At 51.5% G+C, this 18,297-nt stretch overlaps 1 long non-coding RNA gene across 1 annotated transcript in view; it reads left to right on the forward strand.

Moving 5' to 3' along the window:
• The window catches only part of LOC105093786 (uncharacterized), a 463,250-nt gene that overhangs the window by 405,392 nt on the left and 39,561 nt on the right, over positions 1-18,297 (forward strand). The window lies entirely within an intron of this gene.

Here is an 18,297-nt window from a genome sequence, read left to right on the forward strand (position 1 = left end):
GAGACATAATCTACCATCGTGCTGTAGAGAAGGGCTGACAGTAACTCACTCTCCTCGGTAATCAGTGGGCCCTGGGGCTGAAAACCCGTGTAATGAAGTGTGTTTGATTTTAACGTCGGCGTTTCTCGCTCCAGCCTGTCTCACTCTGTCCCCTGCACCCGCTCAGTGCAAGTCCGTCTCACTTCAGCTGCTTGGTCCTCTCTCTCAGGGGTCAGAAAGCTTTTTCTTAAAGGACCAGCCAGCACAGATTTTCAGCTTTGCGGGCCATACTGTCTGTCACAACGACTCAGCCCTGCTGCTGTTGTGCAAAGACAGCCCTGGACAACGTGTAACGGAATCGCCTGGCTGTGTTACAGATAAAGCCATAGACAGGAAATAAATATATAAACAAACACAGCCACAGGCAGTATGTAAATACATGGGCGTGGGTAACATTTTAGTTAACAGAAGAGGCAGCCTGCTCGATTTGTCCTAAGGGCCTCTTTCCTGACCCATTATTTCTAGCTAGTTCTCAACAAATCAAGAGGAAAAAAAAAATCCATCCCTTATGCCGGTGCCTGATGCTGGTGGGAGTTACAGAGTCACTCCGCCAAGTGTGGTCCCCGAGACAGCAGCGGCAGCCTCACCAGAACCAGGTCCGGGGAGATGGTCAGAAATGCAGACTCTCAGCACCTCCCTTCTCTTCCCCCTCCGAAACCCCCTCCTCCCATTAGAATCTGCATTTTCACAAAGTTTTCCAAATAAGTCACATACCTGTTCAAGTTTGAGAAATGACTAGAGCAATCTTGGGGTAGAGATTAGCACCTGTATTTAAACCATTTGTGTTTTTGTCATTGTTGTGATTGCTGATTGCACAGTGAGCTAAAAAGTACCACAAATGTTTAGACTCTGCAAAGGAGGATTGGTGGAGAAGGGTAATCGTAAAACTTCTTCTGAGAACTGCTGTGATGATGCTAACCTCGCAGTCTCTGGCATTTTCCAAACTGATGTAACAAATGAAATTGTCACAGTACCCCTTTGTACAAAAGGTCACAGCTCTGCTCAGCTCCAGGGCTGCTCCTCACCTGTGGCGCCCCCTGGAGTTGTACAGTGTCCCACCTGAGCAGCTGGCCACAGCAGCCCTGCCTGTGAGGCAGCTTGACGACCTCAGACTTTCTGATGTATAAACTGAGGCCAGCAGCTTGTGAGAAGAGGGGAAGACCAAGGTCCCTTTGGAAGAGTGATTCTGTACTCGCGTAAGGAAGGGGAACAGGCAATGACGTTTCTGTAACATTTGCCACATGGGAGGCAGTCTTGCTTTTTGATCCTGAAAACCCTGTGAGGTAGACAGCTATTACTACAGTCACGCCCATCTTCTGCTGGAGAAAATCAAAGCTAAGGCAGAGAGCCAGGGTTCACAGGCAAACCTGACCAGGTCGGCAGCCCACCCTCCCCCATCATCTCCCCAGATTTTGTCCCCTCCGCCCCAAACCTCCCCCAGCTGCCACGCATTTCTTCCCAGGTGGGCTCCTCATCTGGCAGGAAGGTCAGAATGCAAGCAGCCTGCAGGTGTCCCAGGTTGGGGTCTTCCCCCTGACCTGCCCTGAGCCTTGGAGGTGGCTGTATGGCGTACCCCTCATGATCAGGCTCACTGGATTCGGGGCTCACTTATCTCCTGGAGGAGCCGAGAGACTCTGTGTAATGGACCTGTGCTTTCTGAGCCTGTTTTTGTCCCCCCGGAGGACGGGGTGTTGTAGACGGACGGCCTCAGGCCCGCTGCCTGTGTCCCGTGGGTGGCGTCTGACAGCCGTGGCTGTGCTAGCTGTCTCGTGTCTCCCTCTGGAACAAGCAGGGCCCCCTGGCTTTCAGAGGCAGCCCCTGGTCCTGTTTCTGTTCAGAGTGTTATTATATCATGGGTCTAAGAAATTGGCATTTCATTCTCTCTCATCTTGGGAAGATGAGGGGTGGTCTCTCCAGATCATACATGGAAGGAACCACGTTTCCTCGGCCTACCCAGGGCTGGCCAGCCCCACAGGGAGGAGTCCGCACACAGCGGTGAGGGAGCCAGTGACCCCAAGCTTGGAGACCCAGGCCGAGGGCCCAGTCCCTCTACAACAAGCTGTATGATGCTGAGTGACTCACTGCTCTTCTCAGAGCCCCGGCCCCAAGCAACCAAGATGAGGAAGAGCTGGAAACAGCTGAACCCCAGGAACATCGGGGTTCCGAGCTGGCCTTGCACATACAGCATGCCTGGGCCTGTGCTGGTCCCTTCACATGCATGTCACTAACATTCACCACAAACCTAACACCATCCTGCTACAGGAAAAATAGAGTGTGAGAGGATGGCTGTGTCCCAGGTCTCGGTCGAGTCCCTGGAACACGCCCCACCCAGTGAGAGTCCTTGGTTTCAAGTAGGAAAGAATTTAAGAGCGAGCCATAGTAGAGGGAAGGTAGATTTATTCAGAAGGATACACACTCCATAGACAGATTGCAGGCTGTCTCAAAAGGCAAGATAAAAGCCATGAGGTGTGGGGTGGTTGGTGTTTATGGGCTCGGTAACTTCATATGCTAACAAGTGGGAGGGTTATTCCAACTACTTTGGGGAAGGGGCTGGGATTTCCAGGAATTGAGCCGTGACCCGCTTTTTGACTTTTTATAATCAGCCTTGAAACCGTCTTGGCACCTGTGGGAGTGATTTAAAAGCATGTGTTGCATTTCAGTGAGCGAATATTGAAGCTCAAGGTCAACCGGGAGTTGAATCTTCCGCCATCTTGATGCTAATGGCTGTGCCATTCTTTCAGTGGCTGTGCCCTGCCCCCTCCCCTCCTGTCTCAGTCCCGCTTCACAGGTGTCAGGACTGAACTTCAGATGTTCCATCACGTGCACAAGGTCACACAGGGGCTAAGCTTTGAGCAGGGTTTAGGGAGGGCCTCCCTAACCCCAAGCCTGATCCTTCCCAGGTAGGAAAGACCATGCAGCTTCAGGATCTGAGATATGGTCCAACTGTACGGAGCGGTTACTTTAGGAGATGCAAACGCGATGTGATTAGGAGGGAGCTGCTGACTCAGGGATCAAAGCTGGCCTCCCGCACCGGGACTGTTTTGCTTATGGTTTTGCCGAAGCTCCCTCTCCAGATGAGACCATAAAACCATGGTGTGACGACACCGTTATTCAGGGCATCCAAAGCCCTTCGTGTCCCTTCCCATGCTCACTGGTGTTCTGTGTCATTAAAATACATTGTCGATTAATATTTGAGCAGGCACGCAGAGCATGCGTGTCCCCAAGCCCCACATTTCTCATCCATTTCCTCTCCTTGCTGCTCTCAGGTCTCCCTTTGGGTTACTTTTTACCCTTCTTTAGTCCTTCCCCATGTGGTCCACGCACCCCCTTCCCCTACCCATCAAAACGGACCCCAGGAGCTCCACGCAGTTTGTGTAAGCATCCTTGGAGGCCAGTAGGGGTGGAGATGAAACACTCCCGGCTTGGCTTGTCCCCTCCCAGCCTGACCCCCGCTGATTCCGACTCCCCCCTGCAGTGCCCCTCCTGAGATAATCTCTCAGGCCCACTCTCTGCTTTCCCTTGGTTTGCATTCTGTCCACGCTGAGGTCTGCTGAAACTGTTCTTTGCTACTGTATAAGGCAACTTGCTGGCAGATCCTTTGAGAGATGCCACTGCCTGGGCTGGGGGGCATCCTTCCCAAACCCCTCCTTGAGTAGAAAGAGGTGGTAGCTTCAGTTCCAGAATTCCTCCCTGAATAACCCTCAGGCATGTCTCTTAACCTCACTGACCCTCAGTTTTTCGCCTCTCAAGTGAGGGTGATAACAGTACCTAGCTTCAGGGGGTTGTTGGAAAATTGGATAAAACGATGCTTTTTAAATACAAAGCATCCCAAAAGCTTCAGTGCAATTTTAAGTGTTAATAACAACAGAAGCATACATGCTGTAAACCTACCAAATGCATCATTTGAAAGTTGAAGTATTTCTGTTTTTTAAAGTATTTAGTTTTGTGAACTTACACATTTTTAATTTTAATTTTTGTTTCAGTCAGTATTTGCTGTGCTCAGCCAGAAGGGCTAGGAAGAAAAAAAAGGAAATTTAAAGACTTATTTTTTTAAAAAATTCACAAAAGTGAATAGATGCAAAAGAATTGTAGACCAACTTTCAAATGAGTTTTTGTGTATTTACAGCATTGCACTGTCTGAAGTTATTAAAGCTTAAAACTCTACTAAAACTTAGTAAGGACTGCCCAGAGGGAAGCTGTTCTTTTACTGTTTGCATCAAAGTCGTCACCATCGCCATCATCATTAGATCAAAATGATCATAAAGGAAATCCTTCTTTGATTTTAATTACTGGAGACCAAGAAACCACGTTCTGTTCCTGTCAGTCTTCGGTGCTGGTCTTGGTCCGAGGCCACCCACGCCCTTGCTTTCCACCTGCCTTCTGTGGAGCTCGGGTGCCCAGCTACTGTAGGCTTGAGCTCCTTGCCAAGTTTCTTCTTCTCACCCCTCCCAAGCTCACCTACTGAGCTTCAGTAAAACACGGTGGATTCAGACTCTGGCAGGAAGTAGGGGTAGAGGCAGCACTACAGAAGACGTTCACCCGTGTTCCATTTTGAACCTAGATGTCTGTTCATTTCATCTGCATCCTTCCCCCAAATCCCACTCTGCCCTTGACCTTGTTCATCATGGTATCCACCTAGAGGACCAAGTGCTCTCACCTCTTTCCTTATGGCCTCCACCCCCCCCCCCACCCCCCCCCCCCGCATCCCTGGCTCAGCTTCCACCCATCCTGTCCCACCTACTTATTTCTGGAATCTCCACTGCATGACAGGGCCTCTGTCAACGCATTAGCCTCTCATGGGAACCTTGACCCTCCTGATCATTCCGTTGGAATGTTCCTCCCTTCATAGACCTCCACTCTGTGGAAGCAGATAGCACTCTTTGAAGAAGCTATAAAGTTAGAAAACCCCCACTCCAGGGCTCTCCCTCTGCCTGGAGACACCTTAGCATCCCCCTCCTCCCCACTGCAGGACCTGCTGCATATCTGCGTTTCTGCAAGATAAAAACATCTTCCCTTTAACAAAACTAACTGCCCCAGGAGACAGCCTGCCCTTAACAGAGTCCTAAATCCCATTGTTCAGAGTAGCTCCTGGCAGATCTTACAACCAGTCCGGTACCTGTGCATGAAACGATCATGCAGCCCCCACCCCTTGTGTGCACAGCCCCCTCCTCCAGTAAAAGACCCTGCATGCTTCTCCCCAGGGCTCACACAGGCACCTCTCATCTGTGCGGCAGATCCTCGTGGTCTCTGGTTCTTGGTAAATTCTTTTACTGCCCGTGACCACCTCGTGTCCACAACGCAGCTGGCAGGAAATCTCCCAAGTCTAAGATTTTGGAGCCCAACATAATGCTGGGGATGAAAGAGATAAGAAGTTTAGGAGGAAATTTTCTGCTTGTAGCAACTGAGTTTGTAGTTATCGCAGCTACATGAGATGGACGTGAAATGGGTGAATTGGTTCCTGAATGCTGAATGTTGGGAGTCTCCGTGGGATCCAGGAGGCAGCTGGGTAGGTGCGGCTGAGTCTTCAGGGAGAAGTCTAGGCGGGCGCTAGACTGTGGCCCCCTCAGCCTGGAGGCGCTGGAAGCCTGGCCGGGGAGCACGTGCTGCACGAGTGCGGAAGGGAAGAGGATGGAGCCCATGGGGGAACACGAGATAAGCTTGCCTGGCAATTACTCTGGAAGGACCATGTGTGGGTTCACAGATGCCAAGAGGGGGCAGGGAGTCAGTGAAGTGGCCAAGAGTGGCCACTGGAGAGAGGTGAGGATGGGTGAGGACTGATGGAAGGGGCTCCTTGGAGACCAGTGGTGATGCTGGAAGGAGCAGTGTCGGGGGAAGGGGAGTGATGGCAGGCCCCCGAGGAGTGGGGAGGTAGGATGGTGACCGGAGCCACAGTGGGTCCCAGCAGGAAGAAGCAAAGCAGCCCGAAGTGACAGAAGTGGAGGGTGTTGGCTAGAGCAGGAGAGATTTTAGAGCAGTTGGTGCTGAAGGAAAGGAGGGCGAGTGCGGCGGTTTAGGGCTCTACCACCTGCTGAAGAGCTGGTGGAGACTCTCAGAGACCCCCCCCCCGCAAGCTCCACCCCCACACAGATTTGCATCTTGTGGTGCAGAGTTCATAGACCCTCTGAAGCCTACCAAGGACCCTGGAAAAATCCGGCAGTGTCAGGGTGGAGAGAGGAAGTGGGGGTGCTGAACGGGGGCTCTGGGCCCCTCCTTGGAGCCCTCACTTCTCTTATTCAAGAACTTCTGTCTCTTTTCACAAGGACTGCCCCCATTTTACAGGCAGGGAAACTAAGGCGCAGGGGCTGGGGTTACGGTCGCTCCGTGTGTGTCCCTTCACCAGAGGCAGAGAGGCAACTCAGGGCTGGTGAGTCGCCTGGTCTAATTAGCCTCTAATTGAGTTCCCTCTCCTTCTTCTCAGGCATCACAGTGACATTAAATTACAGGATTCAAACATATAATTTCCTAAACTTAAATGTGATTTATCTTAATGGGACTTTGTACCAGGTCACTTTATCATGCACGGTGTCAGAGACCAGATCTATTACTCACAGGGACTGTCCCTGAGTCAGAGAAGCTGGAGCCGGGAGAGACCTTGAGAGGTCAGCTCATGCTCCACCCAGCTGCCCCCAGCTCTGGGCGGCCCCTCGCCCCACACTGGCTGCCCCTGTGGTTGGACAGCGGGGTTTAAGTGTGAACGGAAAAGGGGAGGCCCAACCTCTCGTCACGCTTGGGTCTAGCTGAGAGCCTTGTGACTTTAAGTCATCTCTTCAGTCATCAGTTAAAGAGGGTATGGGTATGATAATGCTGGTCCTCCCTCAGTGTGGCTGGGTTCTGGTCTGGCCAGTCACCAAACTGGGCTGTTCATTAGAAAAATGCTTCAGAGTCATAGTTATCTTAGAGCAGGAGGATGGCTGGTGTAGGACGTTACTCATTAATTCATCAGTTCATTCATTCAGTCATTTCATAGTTTACAGAGGCCCAGACTTGCTGTACAGATGGAGAAACAAAATCCAGGAGAGGAGAAGTGACTTGCCCAAGGTCACACTGGCCCAAGGGTAGCAGCAGAGCTTGGATTCAAACCTGGACCTCCCCAGCCCTGGACCAGGTTGTCTTGAACAACCACCAGCTGCAACCAGCTGACAGTGCTCTTTGAAGGTGGCAGTGAAGGGGGGAGATGGCTAATGTTTATCTCTGTGATGAATGGAATTCCGCTTGGCAACTTGATCTTCAGCTTTTGCAACTTTGGGAAGACAGAGGGTGATCAAAAGAATGTATTTGTCTAATGAAAGACACCTTTGGAAATCCAATATGCCACTCTTCCAGTCTCCTGAGTCTGGGGAGGAGGGATGGAAAAGATCTGTTGGGAGCAAGCCTGCTGCCGACGGGTTGATGTAAACCTGGGTGCGGGCTGTGCCGTCTGTCCAGATGCTGCTGGGCCCCAGATGTCTGCTGGGGAAACCCACACGCAGAGCGGTGGGGCTCGCGAGGTGCTCCCGGGCCCAGGCCACTGGACCTGGAACTCTGGAAGGCAGCTTGACCATGAATAATCCGTGTGGCCAGCCAGGCAGCGACTCAGGTACTCGCTGTCTCGGTTTCCTGTTCTGTAAAACAGGGGAATTGAGCTTAGTTCGTGGCCTCATTGTGAGGAGAAAGGAGATAAGGATGGAAAACGTTTCGCGTGGGGCTTGGTGGGTAGGCCGGGAAGCCTCCATTCTGCTGCCCTCGATGACGCACACCGTGCCTGTAATGCCGGCTTTTATTAAGCACACTGTTACCTTATTTTCCACAAATCCGGCATGAATAGAGCTGGCTGCACACAGGCACAACTTTCCTGGGGCAGATATTGCCTCCTTATTCGGCAACCACAGGCACGTGCTTCTGAGTTGAGTGGAGGCGTGGGAGTAGACACTCTGGCACCCTCAGTCCCAACAAACCCCTTCCTCACAGGACCCAGGTCACTAGCTCATAAAACAAGAGAAGGAAGCCCTTTTATCTTTCCCGTTCCTGCATGTCAGGAGCAGTGCGGACACCAGGGATGTTAAAGGTGACTTAGACCCAGGCATCACGCAGAGGACTCAGCTGAGATAGATGCTTATTTTCCACCTGGGACACACATGTGAGCACATGGCTGCTGGGATGGTGGAGGGGGGGAGCGGGGGCACCAGGGGTGGAGGGACACAGGTGCCAGAGGGCAGTTTTAGGGGTTCTGATCAGAGGGGGCTTCAGAGAGGTGACATGTTTGAGTTGGTCCTTGAAGGATGAGGAGGAGGTTCTGAATTTTTAATTTGGTTTGACAAAGATAGGCAAGTCCCCAGGGAACTGCATGGATGGAGTCTTAGTTGTGGGAAGGACCTTGGCGCAGGGAAGAGCAGCCTGTCCGTTTGATGTTTGTGGGGTGTGTGTGTGTGACTTGGTTAATGCAGCGAGGTGGGGAGGACGTGGGACTGGGAGAGAGGTGGCACTGAGCATGTGGCAGGCTTGGCATTTACTGCCTCCTATCAATGAGTCACTGCAGAAGGGGCAGTGAATCCATCCTGGGGTCAGGAGGGCGTCCAGAGGTTGTGATGCTTAAGCTGGGAGCTGAAGGCCTGGGAAGTGGCTGGACCAGGTAGGGAGGAAAGGAAGCAGAGAATCCCAGGGCTTGCAGAGGATGGAGGGAGGACAGATAAAGGGACAAGGCAGCTTGTCCCCTTGGGCCCTGAGTTGAAGGTGAGAATGGAAGGAAGGTGGCAGAGATAATGCGTGGGCAGAAGCTGGGGCCAAATCACTCAGCCCCGCAGCCTCCAGGATCCAGGACAGGTCACAGGTAGGGGGCTGACGAGATTGAGGTCCCAGCTCAAAGCCCCCTCCCCAGCCGACTCAAGCTGCCTGAGCTCAGGGCCCGAGTTCTTCTCTCTGCACATCCTAGAAGCACGTTGCCCGCAGACAGTGCTATCTGGTTGATTGGCCCTTGGCTGTGCAATCTGTTTACCTGGGCACAGAGGATTGCAGCCATCACTTAGATTTCTAAATGCTCATAGAGACCCCCCCTCGCTGGGCCAAATGCAGATTTGTGGCTTGTTCTGTGGAATCCACTCTGCACTACAAGAGTATGATATTACCCAGTGTTTATGGATGGCTGAGCCTAAAATATCCATTCTGAAGGCCACTGAAGGATGAAATTCCTTGTTACTTTCATAGATTCTCTTGTCTTATTTTTCTCCCCCTGTGGAGGAACATAAAGCATTCAGATTTTTAGCTCAAAGCCTGGTCATTTTGCTAATCATACCCGAGTAAAAAGGAAAAGCATTTTGAGGGGAGATGGTTTGATGAAAACAGCCGCAGCCTGGAGGGGGGGTCCCCTAAAGCAGCCCCCTCCCAGCCAGGATCTCTCGCTGTCATGTCTCAGCCACACCTGGTGCTGAGGGCTGCGGCTCAGAATGTCTGAGCATCTGTCAGTGCTGTTGATGCTCACTGGGACTCAGGACTTGAATGTTAGGCAGAGGCTACCCTGCAGCCCAGCCTAGACACCCACCCAAGAAGGAAACAGGACCAGGGCTTTTAACTCCCACTAGCTGAACCTCTGTCCCACGTCTGTCATGATTCCCCATTTCTTAGCAGGTCTTGACTCCTCCTTGTTTGCCACGTAAGCCTTTCTTGCTGAACCACGTGCAGCAGGACAGTGAGACAGCACAGTCCTTGTCCTCTGGGAGCTTACAGTGGAGGCGGCCACTCACACAGGCTGGGCGGGTAGCAGAGGGGACCGCAGGATACCGTGGGAGCTCAGGACAGAGGGGTGCACTCTCACGGGAGAGTCCAGGAGGGATCCCGAGGGAAGGGCCTTTTACCCAGAGGCAGGTGCAGTCCCAGGCCACAGGCAGGCAGGAGTGCTTCCAGCAGAGGGGCACATGCAGGAAGGGCTGGAGATGGGGCGTGACTCCGGAGGGGAGCAGGGCCGGAGGGTGTGGGCTGCTTTGATCTGGGTGGTAACAGCAGATAGAGCTGCGTCTCTCTTACCTTCCGAAAGGAATCCCATCTGCTCTGGGGGTGGGGGGTGGGGACCGGCGCCCTGCAATTCTGCCCAGGAAGCTGCAGGGTGTGTCCCGGAGGGATGTCCCGGAGGGATGTCCCAGTCAGTGAGTCAGCCACATTTTCTCAAGTCCCCTCTCCTCCTGGAATGTTGTCCACGGGGCAGCCGAGCCTTCCTGTGAATTGTGAATCCCCCTGCAGCCCCCAAGGCGTCCTGGCATCACGGGGTACTTAGGAGGCAGCACGTGTGGCTGAGCATCTCCTGCTATTGTACTGATTTCAATCTGTCCCCTAACCTTGGAGCCTTTCTTCTGCCTTAGAATGGGAACAATGCACCTACTTCCTTGGCTTGCTTTGAGGATTAAATACAAAAGCCTGCGCACTCACAGCACCTAGTAGGTGCTTTACACCGCCAGTGCCTTCCCATCCTTTCTGTGAACAGAGCACCCAGAGCCCACGTACTGATCATTCCACTCCAGCTCATAGTAATGCCAGTGCTCGCAGAATGTCGGCACTGTGCCCTGCACCGCGCACACTGCACGCTCTGGCGATGTAATCGTGCCCACTGGACAGATTAGGAAACAGAGGCTCAAAGAGGTAAAGTCACCTGCCCAGAGTCCCAAACTAGTAAGCTGGGAATCCGGCCCTGGCAGTGTGATCCTGGAGCCCTCACACCCCAGCAGCACCCTGCAGCTCCTCCCAGGCCCCCCTCAGCCTGCTGTGTACTCGGGGGCGGGCGGGGGCCTCCGAGCCCGCTCCTTGCCCGTCCTTCTAGTACAGGGTGCTACTAGCAGCTGACACGCGGCACAGGAGGGACACACGGCTGTAAATAACCTTCACAGGAGAGCAGGAGGCCTGTTCTTGGCCCTACACTCTGACAGAGGCCATTCCCTCCCCAGGCTCCCGTTTAACTTGGGGGAACGTATGCAGGCTCGTCAGATGCAAGCCTGTGTGTTGGATTCAGCGAACAGACACGGGCAGTTGTCAGTTACATCGACCCAACCACCGGGCCGAGGAGGAGGCCGCCTGGGGTACTGCCAGGTTCACAGCCCCTCCAGGGAAACGAGCCGGTGGTTTTCCGGGAGGATCCGGAGGTGGTCTGGATCAAAGCCTGGGGTAGGGGTGGGGGGAGCCTGTCTGCGTCTTCTGAGGAGAGAAGGACGACCAGGAGCACCGTGCCTGTGAATACCGGCTGTGTTCCGACATCCGTTGTGTTTATTTCCCGTCCTCCCCAAGAGGGAGGTTTTATAGATGGATGAGCTGGAGCTCCAGGGGGCTTTTTCCTCTCAGTCACATGGTTGTACTGGAGTCTAAGTTCAAACCTAGGCCTGTCTGGACTCACATCTATGCTTGTCTGCTGTGTCTGGCTGGGCAACCTGTTGGGGGTACGCTGTGCGCACGGGCATGGAGGTGGGAGCTGCGGGCTGCGGTCTAGGAGTAGTTGGCTGCCGGAGGTGCGTTCCAAGATGAGAGGAAAACATCAGCCGTAATAACGCCCACCGCTGAGCATGCCCCGGCGTCTGAGGCTCGCCCTACTTTTCCATCTTACCCAAGCCTCTCACCACCCTGTAAAGTGGGTGCTGTCATTGTGTCCATTTTACAGAGGAGGAAACTGAGGCCAGCGTGGAGTGGGAGTGCCTAGTCAGCAAAGCGTGGGCGGCAGGGCTCAGGTGCGCGGTCAGCACTGGGGAGAAGGTCCTCCAGGGGGGCCAGGAGGGTGGCCTGCTGGGGCAGGGCAAGCCCAGGAGGTGACTGCTGTCTGATTCAGAAGTGGATATGAGGCAGTGGAATGGGACTCCTGATGAGGCTGGTGCCTGGGGCCACGAGCATCCTACAGAGGGGACAGGGAAGGAGAGGGAGGCGGGGGTCCTATGTCTGGGAAGGCAGTTATCCAAAGACTGAGCCTGGCACGTAGCGTGGGGCTGCCTTTGGAAGCAGCCAGAAACTGAGTTCTCAGGAGGAGGCCTGGCGTCAGGGCTCACCTGCAGGGAGTGAAGTTTTAGGCTGAGAGTGGACAAGTAGGGGGGTCAGCCCTGTGGGTAGTCAGCTCCTCTTCCTTGGGCTGGGCCAGCCCCTCCGTGGGTCTGGTCTGTCAGCCCCGGATGTGCGGAGCGCGGGGCCGAGCAGCCCGCAGACAGGTGCCCCGCCCGCCACCTTTCCATTGAGTTCGATTTTGTCCCTCCCTCCTTCGAAGCAAGTGGTTGCTGACTTCCTCATAGAAGTGAACCTCACGTCATGGCAGGGCACTGATGGACCGAAGCACCATTAGTGCTTCTAGAAAAGTCCCGATGCAGGACATGAGAGGGGAGGGAAGGAGGAAGGTGAGCTAGCCCTTCCACCGCACTGTTCCGGTTTCCCGCCGTGAGGAAGAGTCTCAATCTGCCTTTTCACAAGGAGCTCTGGATTTTCCCCGCACATTACAGAATGACCCTTGGTATTTGTCCTCAGGAAGAGAAATGCACAAGAAACCAGAGGATGAGGGTTAAGAGAGAAGGAGATATGCGAGGAGGGAGAGAGGGGCGGGTCCCTGCTGCCCACACGGGCTGGCTCCAAGCGCGGGTGTCCACACACAGCCCATGCTGAGCTAGGCAGGACAGTCTCTCTGCCCTTGTTCACTGAAAATAATTGCTCTGCACATGTCTGTCCACCACCCTGCCATGGGGAGGAAGGGGGTGGGCATTGGGTGAGCTGGGGCTGCATGGGGTGCTCCACGGAGGAGGTGGCTTTGAGCTGGTCTGCTTCTCCTTTGTAAAAGGGTTTTCCTCCCATGAAGGGTGTGCCTTCTTGCCTGGTTCTGGCTCCTGTCTGTTCCAACCCTAGAATCGTCCCTCCTCTGTCACTCTTCTACTTCTTGAATCTTGAATTTCCATATCTCTCTCTCCTGTTCTCCAAATCACTCAGCACAACCTGCAGAAGTACTCAGTCCAACCCACGTTCAACAACAGACAGCACCTTCGAAGCCTCCAAACCTTGCATCCACCTCCCTCCGTTGGAGACTGCTCCCCTTGCCTCATTCATGTCTCAATCATCCTAAAGAATCACTTGCATTTATTCGCCCCCATCGTATTCTGTTTTATCCGTGTGTCACTGTCACTTTTACCACCCAGCTCTGTGGAAGTGGTTTTCTAAAAATACCAGGGGACCTCGTAAGTGCCACATTCTAATGACACATCACTTCTGACAACATTAGATGCTGTTGACCATGACTTTCTGCTCCAAGCCCCTTTCTCCTGTGAGTCTGGTGACCCGTCTTTCCTTGGGTCCTTCTGCTTCTCTGCCCATTCCCTTGGGTGGTGATGGTCTCCAAGGTTTCTCCCTCATTCCTCCGGTCTCACTGTCTGTTTTCTGCTGGAGCAATTTTTGGAAGCCTATGGGCTTCATCCACCACCTGCCTACACACTGATGACACCAAAGCCTCTTCCTCCTCAGCTCCACACAGAACTTCATACTGATGTGTAGCATCCAGGGAGCAGGAGAGACGCTTTGGTGAGTCAGGATTAGGGACTGCCTGGGCGGGTGTTTCAGAAAGACAGACTGACACAGGATTAAATGAGTTGTGGCGGATGTAGGCAGAACAATAGCCTCTTGATTCCATTTAGTTAGGAAACAATTAAATTAGAAACTTATGGCCACATGGTTTTATTTGTGCACTTTCTAGCCTGTGTCTTTGTCACAAATTGACCATATGTGTATGGGTTTATTTCTAGGCTCTCTGTTCTGTTCTGTTGATCTACGTGTCAGTTTTTTATGCTGATACTATTCTGCTCTGATTACTAGAGCTTTGTAATATGATTTGAAATAAGGCAGAGGGATGCCTCCAGCTTTGTGTTTCTTTCTCAGGATTGCTTTGGCTATGAAGGGTCTTTGTGATGTCATATGCATTTTAAGATTGTTTGTTCTATTTCTATGAAAAAATGCCATTGGAACTTCAATGGGGATCAGTAGATTGCTTTGGGTAATATGGACATTTTAACAATATTTATTTTTCCAATTCATGGGCACAGATTATCTTTCCATTTATTTGTGTCTTCTTCAATTTCTTATATCTATGGTATTTTATTTTCAGTGTATAAGTCTTTTATCTAGTTGGTTCAGTTTATTCCTAGGTATTTTATTCTTTTTGATACAATTACAAATAGGATTGTTTTCTTAATTTCTCTTTCTGATAGTTTGTTGTTAGTGAACAGAAATGCCGCAGATTTTTTTTTTATATTGTACAGCTTTACTGAATTCATTTATTAGTTCTAACATATTTTTTTGGTAGAGCGTTTAGGGTTTACTATATATAATATCAGGTCATCTGCAAATAGGGCAGTTTTACTTTTTTTTTTTGACTTGGATGCCTTTTATTTCTTTTTCTTGCCTAAGTTCTCTTGCTAGGACTTTCATTATAATCTTGAATAAAATATATTTGTTGAATAAAAGTGGCAAGAGTGGGCATCCTTGTCTTGCTCCTGACTTTAGAAGAAAAGCTTTCAGCTCTTCATCATTGAGTATGGTGTCAGCTGTAACCCAGGCTTTAAATTTTTTGTAACTAATGAAATACACATAATATAAAAATTTACTGTCTTAACCATTTCTGAGTGTACAGTTCAGTGGTGTTAAGTACATTCACGTTGTTGTGCAGCCATCACCACCCTTCTTCTCCAGAAGTCTTTTCATCTTGCAAAACTGAAACTCTCGACCCATTAAATAACTCATCATTTTCCCTATTCCCCATCCCCAGGCAACCACCATTCTACTTTCTGCATCTATGACTTTGAATACTCTAGATAGCTCCTGTGAGTGGAATCATGCAGTGTTTGTCTTTTTATGAATGGCATATTTACTTAGCATCATGCTCTCCAGGTTCATCCATGTTGTAGCACACATCAGAATTTCCTTTTTCAGGACTGAATAATATTCCACAGAGTGTATATACCAGGCACCCAGGTTTTAACTGATGAGCTTCAAGTTGGAAGTTGATTTGAGGTCTTCTTTTGTGCCTAAATTTGAATCTCATAGCTGAAAGGAATTTTCCAGGAGAGAAATGTAGATTTAAAGGCAGATTCTCCCCCAAACTATACCCACCTTTATGGCTTTTATGTTCATGTAGTTAATTATCAATTCTTTCTCCCTAGAGTACAGTCAAGTGTTTTTCTTTAATTATGTGAATAGAATCTTTCAAAGGGAAGGATGGAAGCCCAGACAGGTCTTCAGTGGGACGCAGGACAGCATGCTCCAGAGTCAGCTCTGATGATGAGCAGAAAACTGAGTTACCCCCAAGGGAGACGGAAAATGGGGTCAGAGCTTTGGGCCAATGGGTCCTGACATCCCACCCACCCACCCACTGGTCAGATCTTCCTTGCACACATGGAGTGCTAGAGTCTATGCTGTGTTTTTATGTTTTCTCAGCTTGTGGCACGCAGCTGGGAAGGAAAAACTCAGACAGCACCCCGCCTTGGGAATCCTTTCCCTCCCTGGATCAGAACCACGCCTTTGAGATCTGGCTGTTTGGAAGAGGATGGGTTGTGTCCCAATTTCTAGTTTTTGGTGCCTCTTGTACGGTGCTGCTCTTCTACCAAGAAACACTTGTAGAAATACTGGATGCAATAGGAAGCTTTGAAATAAGAAAAATGGAATTTCTAGAAACCAACTTAGAAACCAAGATTCTGCCCTAAAGTGAAATTTATTCTGAAAGAACCTGAGCTGACGTTTCCCTGCTCCCGCTCTCATCTCCCTTCTCTCTCCTCCTCCCCCCGTGCCTCCCCCCCTCCTGCCTCACGCAGGCTCACAGGCAACACGTGGGGAAAACAGCTCTTCATTCTCTCACCCCTGTCCATTGAAAACATGGCCGGGCCTGCTGGCTCTCTCTGGAAACCTTACAGGCTGGCCTTCTGCAGCCTCCCGGCTGTAGCTGAATTATCATCTCACACCCGGACCTCAGAGAGAGTTCGTTAACAAAGCCCAGGTACGGGCGAGGCCAAGGAAGCCCGAGGCAGGCAGGCCGTGAGGAGTGCAGCAGGAATGTGGATGGGTATTTTTTATTCTCTACAGAAGGATTTTAAAGGTTGTCAAGTTACTCCCTTTCAAACAGAGAGCAGAAATACCAGAGACTACAGCTGTCGGAGGAAAGGTGACAAAGTTTAAAGTCGGCTGAGAGGTTGGCAAGAGGAAGCTATTCTCGGCGTCCTGAAGGGGCATACTCTGAATTTAGCTAGAAAAACGAGGTTCTTGGTTCAAGTTCCAGCCCCCTTTAGGGTCTGGTGAGCTCGAGCAGACCGCTTACTCTCTCTGGGCTTCAGTGGAAGGGTGCTCCATTTGGTCCTAGGGAGACCCGGGCTCACTGCGGTGCTGTCCCTCTCCAGCTGTGTGCGGGTGTGGTGTCCTTATCCTATAAATCATGGATCGCCAAGGCCACTCGTTTGGGGAGGCTTCTGCAAGGAAGGCCCCTAGCTCACTCGAGGTAGGTGAGTGTCATTCCCAGATACTGCGCATGATGCCATGGTGGCGATAATGGTGACCCCATGGCACTTGCTGGAACTCAGAGCGCCCTCCCCAGGCTCTTCCCGCACACAGTGCCGTGGCCGTTTTTAAAAGGAGACGCCTGATCCCAGCGCCACCTGCATGTGGCTCTGCGTTTTGGCTTGGCTCCCTTTGTCCAGAGATGCGCAGGGCTGGGCCATTTTGAAATGGAATGAAGGCCAGTCTGTTCTGATTTCTTTGAGAGTGTGTTTATTTACCCAAGGTGTGCTGTTGTGGCTTCTCTCAGCGTGTGCCCTTCTCCCACATTTCAAGGTAGAAGGGCCATTACACCTAATGAGAGCTTCTTTCTAGCTCGTGTGCCACTTAGAATGTTCAAGAGTGTGCTTGAATCTTAACCTTTCAATGCATCTCTGTAATGGCATGTCACCCTTAAAAAATGAGATGTCAGCTTCCCTTTAAAAGGAATAGATGCCAATATTCAACCTGAAAACTACCACTCGTCCTTCCGGGCGCCTCCTTTCTGTTGAGGATGTTATAAAACACCACCAGGTGGAAAGGCAGGTAACCTGTAGATAACTGCTTGTGGAACGTGTCCGTTCTGCTGGGACCCATGTGACAAATGAGGCCAGTACCTCAAAGGATGACACCCTCTCCTTGCATTTCAGCACTGCTCTAGGGTCCTGCACCACCTCACTAGGAAATGCATTGTTGGCAGCCCTGTTTTTGTTTTTTTTTTTTTTTTAAGGAGGCTTCAGTATCACCTAAGTGAATTAATTTTGCCAGGAAAGGCATTTTAAGGATTGATGCATTAGAAATCATTGTCTTCTAGGTGCTCACCTCAGTTGATGGATTCATTCTGTTCTTTTATCCCCATTGCTATGGAAGCAGTCCTCCACTGCTTTTCATCATCAGTCATTATCATGGGAGCATCTCTGGTCCAAATGGCGCCTCTAACTGCTCCCTGAACACACCAGGAGCCTTACCTGAATGATAAAGCCCTACCCATCTTTCAAGCCCCAGTTCAGAAGTCACTTCATCTCTAAGCCCTTCCCAGATTCCCTTCCATGGGGATGCTCCCTCCCTCCCTCCCCGGGCGTCCTCTGGTACCTTTTCCAATCTCTGCAGTGGCGCCCCCTGCCCTGAATGGCACTTGGCTGTGGGCATGTCTGTGTCGTCTGTTGTTCTGTGAGCTCAGGGAGGGCCGTGGGGGACATATTTTTTTTTATCAGCAGCACCCGCCTAATAGTGCACCAGATATATTCAACACTTGTTACAGAACTCTGATTTTTAAAAAAAATGAAAAAATGAGTGACTGTTAAGAGATGCCAAAGCTGGTGTCGGGTGGGGTGGGAGGGGCCAGATGTGGCTATGCTAAATGGCAGCATGAGAAGGGCCTTTCCCCCTTTCTAGGAAATCCTCCCCTTTTACAGGGGAGCAGACCAGGACCTTGGAAGAGGAGGTTGCTGGCCCAAAGGCAGACGTCTCCAGAGCTGGGCCGTCACTCAGCACAGCAGCGTGTCTTCCCACTCACACTCACGCAGGGCGGTGTTCTTTCTATAGCACGATCTCCGAGGCACTGTCTTACAGGAAGCGAGGGACACACGGTGGTAGCCAGTGCAGGACGTGCCGGGAACGAGTAAAGGATAAAGCTGGCTGGGGCCGCCTCACTCCCTGTGTCCACGTCGGTCCCCAGCTGTGTCAGACTATGTCCTCAGAACGCGCGTGCTCGGTGGGACTGGAAGAAAGGGTGTGAGCCGTGGGACCAGCTGAGAGTGGTTGTAGTGG

This window comes from Camelus dromedarius, chromosome 9 (assembly GCF_036321535.1).
Source record: "Camelus dromedarius isolate mCamDro1 chromosome 9, mCamDro1.pat, whole genome shotgun sequence".
Lineage (NCBI taxonomy): Eukaryota > Metazoa > Chordata > Mammalia > Artiodactyla > Camelidae > Camelus > Camelus dromedarius.